Source organism: Tenrec ecaudatus, chromosome 15 (genome assembly GCF_050624435.1).
Source record: "Tenrec ecaudatus isolate mTenEca1 chromosome 15, mTenEca1.hap1, whole genome shotgun sequence".
NCBI classification, from domain to species: domain Eukaryota; kingdom Metazoa; phylum Chordata; class Mammalia; order Afrosoricida; family Tenrecidae; genus Tenrec; species Tenrec ecaudatus.
Genome location: NC_134544.1, coordinates 7,134,300 through 7,142,651, shown reverse-complemented (window position 1 = coordinate 7,142,651; position 8,352 = coordinate 7,134,300). Strand labels below are relative to the sequence as shown.

The window sequence follows — 8,352 nt, the reverse complement described above, 5'->3', positions numbered from 1 at the left end:
ATGTAAAATTGTTAAGAATTAGTAACCCAAAAAATATTGTGCATATTTTAAAGTATTTCTTGCGTATAGTATGAAAACAGTTCATAGGGCATTCTTGAAAGGCAAGTTATAAGGTGCTACATAGATGTCAACTAATTCATCTCTACTGATAGCACGGAAGTAAATATCACAAATGTGAGAATGGGTGGGCCCAAAGAAGCTGTGTAAAAAGTTGAGTTGATCTCCTTAATTACATGAGCCTCATTCTCCAAGATACTGTGACTGACTAAGTATACTCTGGCGATCAGAGTGGTTAACGTCGTTTTCTTATAAAATATTTTCCCTATGTTTTAAAATAAGTGTAGTAAACTTTTGGATTTTTTTGCGTCTTCCTTTTATTCAATTTGCAGCATGTTTCGTTTCTATATGTACCTTTGACTTTTTGTGTATATATATAACTTCAACATCAAAAGAAAAAATGTATGCCGCCCTATTAAGAGAAGCCAAGGTGATTTAAGATATCTAACATTTGTGGGACATGATTACTGTTTTTAGTCTATGATTCCCAACCAATATCATCAAGCGAGATAAACAAAGATAGTGCCTATAATCCCGAGACTCTTTTCTTTATGGTGTGTATTAAGAACCAGTGAGACAGCAACTAACATAAAATAATTTGAAACATTTCTCTATATTGTCCTAGAAATATCACAACACCCCTTCTCATTGGTTTCCTCTTTAATTTGCAAATTATTCATAAATTCCGTGTGGGGGTGGCAGGAAGGGTTGCTTTTGCAAGTTGGCCATTAGTGATTAGCACACATTCTGCTTGCTCTTCCTTTCCACTGGCTGCTTAATGATGAAGTCTGTTTCATCCTATTGTAGCCTGCCATTTTATGGCCTCCTGTTGCCATTTTTGAAAAGTGTAACATTGCACATTTTTTCTTCCTCCTCTTTTTTTAAAAGAAATAATTTAAGAAATATGGTTAGAAATGGATTAAATATTTATAGGGGCTATCAATTATTAATTCTTATTAAGCAAAACTAACTCTGTATTTTTCTGTGTGTCTGCCTGAAATTTTGGTTTCCTTCATGGTGGTCTTGCTCCTCTCTGGGCATTTCCAATTTGTTATGCTAACCCCAGGGTGTTTTTTTTCTTCAAGTATTGTATTTTAAAAAATATAGAGAACACAATATTTGTTGGATAAAAAAATTTGTTCACATGTGAAATTCAATGAAAACAATGGAATCAATTATATTGTTCAACTGTTATCAACATCCATTGTCAAATCTTCTGTCCATCCCTATGCGCCATCCCGCAGGGCTACTTCAACAACATGGTCTCTGGAGAACTTTGGGATGGTATTCTGTGTTGCTCAATGTGCGTCCCACACAGATCCAGGGGCCTCAATCTCTGAAAATCACAAATGGGCTCATGATCAACCTACTTCCTCCAGTCAGAGCAGAAAGATCATGTGCTTCTTCACAAAAGATGGTCACAGACATGAGAGGTGAGGATATGCCTGGAGGTGTGCTCCTGTGACAGTTATTGAGATATTTGTCCAGCTATAGTGTTGTTGTTGTTGTTGTTGTTGTTGATTTTTACAGGATCACAGGACAGGTCTTTCATTGCCCTTCAATATTCTTCAGTCTTATACTGTCCCAGTGGTAAGAATTGGCAAGAAGCATCATTTCCCCCCACTATGAAATCCTGAGGGGTTCAGGTTAAGACACAGAGAATGTGGCCTTAGCAGTTTCCATAGGTGGTGAGTAGAAAAGTTGTGAACATTACAAAAGTTGGACATTGAGTCAAGAAAATCAAAGACCAATGGATGCGTTTGAATGGTGGTGCTGGTGAAGAAGATCGAAAGTACCATGGACTGCTCAAAGGACACACAAATCTGTCCAAAAAGAAATAAGTCTTAAAAGCTCTTTGGACATGAGGATGACAAGACATTGTCATAGATACGTTGGACATGTTGTCAGGAGAGACCAGTCACTGGAGAAGGACATCATGGTTGGTAAAGTGGAGGGGTGGAGAAAAAGAGGGAGGCCCTCCCGGAGATGGAGGGACCCAGAGGCTGCCACCATGGCCTCAAGCGTAGGAACCATGGTGAGTGTGGTGCAGGGCCAGGAAGGGTTTCTTTCTGTTGTGCAGCAGATTGCTATGGGACATAATCTTCTTGATGGCACCTAACAAAGCAGCAGCAACAGCAACAGGAAAAAAATGGCTTGCCATTCATTGACTCCTCAGGAGGCCATTTCTCAGATTTCTAGAGTGGATCCTAAAGACCAAAACATGCAAGTAGAGGCTGCCAGCCACCAAGGAATCCTCCCATTCTAATCAAGGGTCAATGCCTGCTGAACAGGAGCAGCAGAAGCAAAGTAGTACACTCATCTTGAAAGGGAATTAGCAAAGCACCTGAAATCTGCAGCTCCATGCCTTCTCTCAGGGCTACCACCGATCTATTTTCAATGCATTTGAACTCAACAACTGCCTATTGTTAGAGTAGCAAAAACAGAAAACAAGCACCTAAGTTAGCTTCATGGGTGTAACTTGAATGTAGGCATACATGAGCGTGAGTAGAGAAGAAGAAAGAGGAAGCTGAGTATGCAAGTCTCACAATTCTATAAATAATGTAGAGAAGATGGTTGTTTAACAATTTGTCTAGCATTTACATGACTTATGACTTATTATAGTTCTTTGGTTCTTTTGTCTCCACAATATATGTCCAGAGGGTGTGGTAAATCCTGATTTCCATGGCCTTAAAGAAGTATCTCATATACTTCATGTGTTAGGTTGGATTCTCAAGGGAAGCTAAAGCTGTGATTCTTGCATGTGCATGTATGTAGAAAGAGATTTATAAAAAGACAAAGCTCATACAATTATAAAAGTGGGTACACCCAGTCTGGTTCAAGTCTGTGAGTCAGATGTAAGCTGAAGACTTGCCTTGACCCGTGTAGCCAATGGGACTGTTGAGCAGGTAGCCAAAAAATGAAGCAGGAAGATCACAAGCTATTGGAGATGGGTCAGAAGAATACCTGTAAACTTCTATTAAAGGTATGTCACACCCTGAGTGAACCCTCTTTCAATTATATCAAGACTTCGACCGGATGAACTGCTTGGCTGATTCTCTGAAGATCCCATCGTGAAGTGGACTACATTATGTTAGATCGTATCCTATGAGAATCCTGGCCCTCCAACACTGACACAAAACCTAACTCTCTCACCTTATTTGCCAGGATTATGTCCCCTCTTCCAGCGTCCCGCCCCCCCCCCCCGATAAATCATCAGGCCAGACCTAGCAGATGAATTGATATTGTACAAATTGAACATCCCAAGAACTGTGGCAGGTATGGATACAAAAAGCTATTGCAGTTCTCTCCCATCCAGTCTTTTTTCAAATCATCTTCTACCATGTACTTAATATTTGCATTATTCATCTCCTTTTCCTCACTGGTTTAACTCATCTTACAGCTTCAGTTTTTGTTTGGATTCTGCTATCAGATTTCTTCCTAAAGTGTGATGACAAAGGATAAACCAGCCAGTGGAGGCCATCCTACACGGTAGTTATGCATCACAAATGGCTCTGTAGCACTGAGTTTCTTGTGGTTTTTGTGTAGTGAAGCAATCAGCCCTACTATCAAAATTTATTTTTTATAGAAATCATTCCTTATTTATTTGGATATAATAGTTCCTATTTCAGTCACTTCTCTCACCACATGTCTGTGCTCTAAAATCCTCCAGATCCAACCTGCCTGTGTTCCATTTCATTCTGCCCTGTGTCCCATCCTCTGTCTCACATATCGCTGGAGAAAGCATTAGTTAACTTAGTTGCAAGTTCTATCTTTCTTCATATCCTATGGAATTTTCCATTGCTAACAGGTAAAGTAAACCTAACACCCTGACTGACAAGTCTGAAGCATAGCCATGATTTGGAGAAGGGTTTACAGCTGTAGTTCTAGCTCTGCATTTCAAATTTCATGCTTATTTTTCACATTAATCACACCTTTTAATTTACACTATTAGAGCATACACATTTTGGAAATCTTCTCTAGAATAATAGGTAAAATAAACTGAAGTAAATGAAAGTGCTCCCCCGCCAACCTCAGACAAAGCACTTCATTATCTTTTGAGACTTTGACATGGGCTAATTCGACCGGCTCTGTGATTGATGAAAGGTGTATTTCATCCTTCTGAAATCCAAGTTCAGCTAGTAACGACCAAAGGAATAATCATCTTCACCTTAAACTCTGTGCTCAGAGTTTATCCTTGAATGTTATGATATTTAAAGCATGAAATTAAGACTGATAGTGTAAAGACACCAAAAATTATTCCTCCTTTCCTGGTACCCTGAGAGGTGAAACAATTTTTCCCCTTAAATGTAAAAGAGGAGCCTCCTCTGAATTCTGTCATTTTCCCAAAGCACATTAAAAAATCTATCCTTTAAAAAATATCAACATATACTTCTATCTATGAAGAACTTTTGATCATCCAATCAATAAAAATATACTTGATTGGTGTTTTCCTTTGATACAGATGGAGTACTTTTATTTGCATAAGAGACACCAGGAAAACCATTTTGTGGATGGCACATTCTATTGACATCACCCATTGCTATTAATTTTGCATTCTTAATCCGGAGGGTCTGAAAATAATGACTTATGTCGGGGTACATCCCTCCAACCGACATGAGAGGAGGCAAAAGCCGGAAGAGAGGGTCTTCTGAGGCCTTTCTTTCTCAGATACTCATATTAGTGTCTGATTCATCCTCCGGGTGTAATGCACATCCTTCTCAGGGCAAACAGCCCTCCAAGAATGTGGACTGCCCATGTGAGAACAGCAAGCCAACTTAACTTCCTTTGCTTCTCTTTTGCTTTAACTTGTTTTGGGATTTCCCACATAATCCACCCATATGGATAATATATTTCGCTGGATATATGAAATTTACAGAGTTTGCTCTTACTATAAAACCCAATTATTACTGAAAAAGAAAAATTGCTTCAATAAATACTGGCATGCTAATCTCATTTAAACCTTGTGTTCCAGGTGCATTGCCAATGTACAGAGGATGAAAGTCAGGTGGAAGGTAGAGGGAGATTGTATCTTTCTGGAGCTCCGGGAATGAACGAATGTCACCGTGGCATTTTCCTGTGTGCTGTTTGATTTGTGTCATCTTTATAATTGTCTAGAAGTGACCAGTTAGTGAGATGTTTGGAGTTGTGTGAGTAAAAAGCTCATAAGATGAATAGGAAGTAAAAAGAGTTAATTTGATGGTTTTTAAAATATGTTTTAGGTATTCGGTGTCTGAGGTCAATTGTTAGAAGTGCTCTTTGACTAATGTTGTTATTAGGTGACATCAAGTCTGTTCCAACGGTAGTGACCCTATAGACAACAGAATGGGCCACCACCTGGCCCTGTGTCATACTTACCATTGTTCCTATGCTTGAGCCCATTGCTGCAGCCACTGTCACAGACTATCTTGTTCAGGTCATTCCCCTTTTATGGAGTGGCTCCACTTTACCAGTCCTGGTGTCCTTCTCCAGGGAAAGTTCTCTCTTGTAACAGTGTACATACCCTGGTATACCCAGATTTGTAAGGTAGAATTGAGGTCATGATAGTGAGTTGGTGGTGGGGAGCATTAAAGAATTAGAGGAAAGTTGTATGTTTCATTGGGACTATACTGCACCCTTACTGGCTCATCTCTTCCTTGTGACCCTTCTGTAAGAGGATGTCCAAGTGTCTACAGATGGGCTCGCTGCTCCCTCTCATTCACAATGATATGATTATTTTGTTCTGGGTCTTTGATGCCTGGTACCTAATCCCATCCACACCTCACGATCACACGGGCTGCTGTGCTTCTTCTATGTGGGCTTTGTTGCTTCTCAGCTGGATAGCCACTTGTTTATCTTCAAGCCTTTAAGACTCTAGATGCTGTATCTTTTGATAGCCGGCACCATCAGCTTTTTTCACTGCATTTGCTCATGCACCTGCTTTGTCTTTGGTGATCATGTCTGAAGGTGAAGATCACAGAATGCCAGGTTGTTAGAACAAGTTTTTTTTTATTATATTGTGTCAGAATAATGTTCTGCTGCTCCACTCCCTCAGGTATCTTCATATCCTGTTTTCATAAAGCATTTAAGGCAGACAATTCCCTCAGTTCAAAGTGTGTTGTCTTAAGGCTCTCTATTTTATCTCTCTGGATTCTAATGTTCACTGCTATGGCTACATCAAACTCACAGACAAAATTTATGATTATCAAACTTATTAAAGAAGTCAACACATATACTTACCTGGCAAGGGAGATACCATGATCACGAAGGTGGTTTTCCCAGGGCGAGGCTTATCCATTGCACTCTGGTTGTGCTGACCCCTGCGATTTCCCCAAATGTGGGAAAATCGACTGCATAATTTGTGGTAGTAGGGGACTGTGTTCGCGCTCTCCCCTAAAAATATTTTTTTAAAAAAGAAGTTAACACATAATGACAATGGGAAATGCTCAGCGCTGTCATCTGGATAAGTTACAATGTTCTTTCGGGTCTGCTAAACATGTCCAAAGAGGCATACCACTCTGCTATAAGCCCGAAACTGAAGGCATTCATTTTAAGCTCCAGGCGTCAGCAAACCCAGGTCTGCAAATTACATGCCCGAAGGCACCTCACTCCACAGGTCAGTTTCCTGCACAGAAACCCTCAGTTTGACTTGCTCTGTGCGTTAGGAAGTCCACCACTTTGCTACATGGTTAGGCTTCTGGTTCTGCTGCTCTTCTGACGGTATATCTGTCTTCTGGATCTAGGAGGTTCATTGTGCAGGAATCTTGGGTTAAGAAAACTCACTCCATTCCTGGCTCTTACTGCTAATGTGATCCCTCCTCCTGCTTCTCAGAGGTCTTATTTATACACAGCAGGATGTCACTCAAGGGAATCCTATTAACAATTATTCTTAAGTGAAGCCTTTCACTATCTCCCCTACCAGAAAGATGATTTGATGTGAGTTAGAGACTTTGGCTAGAAGAGCCACATTAAATAATTCACTGCCCATGCAGAAGGATATGAAGACTCCACAGGGAACCGATTTGAAAATCATAAATTATTTTATATAACATGTTTCCTCATGCCATGATGATACTCAACTGCTTCTTGAAATTTGGTCTAGTCTGATTTTAATTCATTTATTTGGTGACTTTGGTTAAGTCATACAGAAAGTCTTTTATTTTCTCTAAGAATAAAATTCTAATAAGAGTTTCCTCCCCCACACTGCTTTTTATATTAGGAGTAATATAGCCTGAATAAATTGTAATCTTTATGATAATTAACATTATTATTGTTGTTCATGAATCATACATTCTGTCCCTGATATATTTGGTCTGTATATTTATTACACACAGAGCCCTGGTGGCACAGTGGGTTTAGCATCAGGTCGCTGCATGGAGATCAGTGGACACACGTTACTAGCTACTCTGCAAAGGAACGATGAGGCAATCGGCATCCACACACGTAACAGCATTGAAAGCCTCCTGAACAGTGTGCTCTGTTCCATAGGGCTGGATAAAGGAACCTGGATGCCATGATGATGGTAGCACTGGATGAGGATGTTTGTAACACGTTGTTCTTTTGGCATGCCACTCGTGTATTCCTATTGCAATAGCTCCTTTACAGATATATTTTCTATTCACTTTCTCCACAAAGCCCCATTCCTTACTGCCAAAGAAGGCTAATATCATTAACAACATGCATCTAGCTCCTAGTCTCCATTATCCTGATGCATTGTTGGCTCCAGCGTTCTCCGAGAGCCAACACTGCACAGGGATTCCCAACAGATCAATGCCAAAAGCCAAGAGGAGGGATTCCATTGCCAGAAATGGCCTCTCAAGTCTCAGAATAGAATCATTACTCCAGGACAGCAAATACTGTAGCAGTGGCAGCCTTACTGAGTATCAAATTATGTTGTCTCCCAGTTACTTACAGTATGTGAGCCTGTCTGTCATCGGGCCTGTTGCTGGCAGTAAGCAGGCCCTTGGTACCCCTTACTACTTATTCAACATGGCACAGTGGTAAGCCCAGCTCCAGCTTGCCCTTCTCATTGTTTCAGCACTGTCAGGATAGGTAGGGATCATCAACCTCTAGTCTCACATGATCCCTTTGGGAAATCGAGCCTAGTAAAGTGAGATGACTCACTAGACATCACAGAGAGGGAGAGCGGGGCCTAGAAAAGAGATCCCATGATGGTTATGACAAAAGCAGGGTAATGACATTTACATTTCATAGAAAGGGTTGTGCTAGCATATCCATTCTATTGGCACAACTAGATACAAGGTAACAAACTGCCGGGGATTCTATTGAACGGTGGTATAACATGGTGATGCAGACTAG

General features: G+C 40.4%; 1 non-coding gene across 1 annotated transcript; it reads left to right on the top strand.

Moving 5' to 3' along the window:
• Positions 1-6,265: 6,265 nt before the first annotated feature.
• On the top strand, positions 6,266-6,429 carry LOC142428195 (U1 spliceosomal RNA). Its single transcript, XR_012780166.1, has one exon. It is a non-coding gene; the product is annotated as a U1 spliceosomal RNA (small nuclear RNA).
• The last annotated feature ends 1,923 nt before the right edge of the window (positions 6,430-8,352 follow it).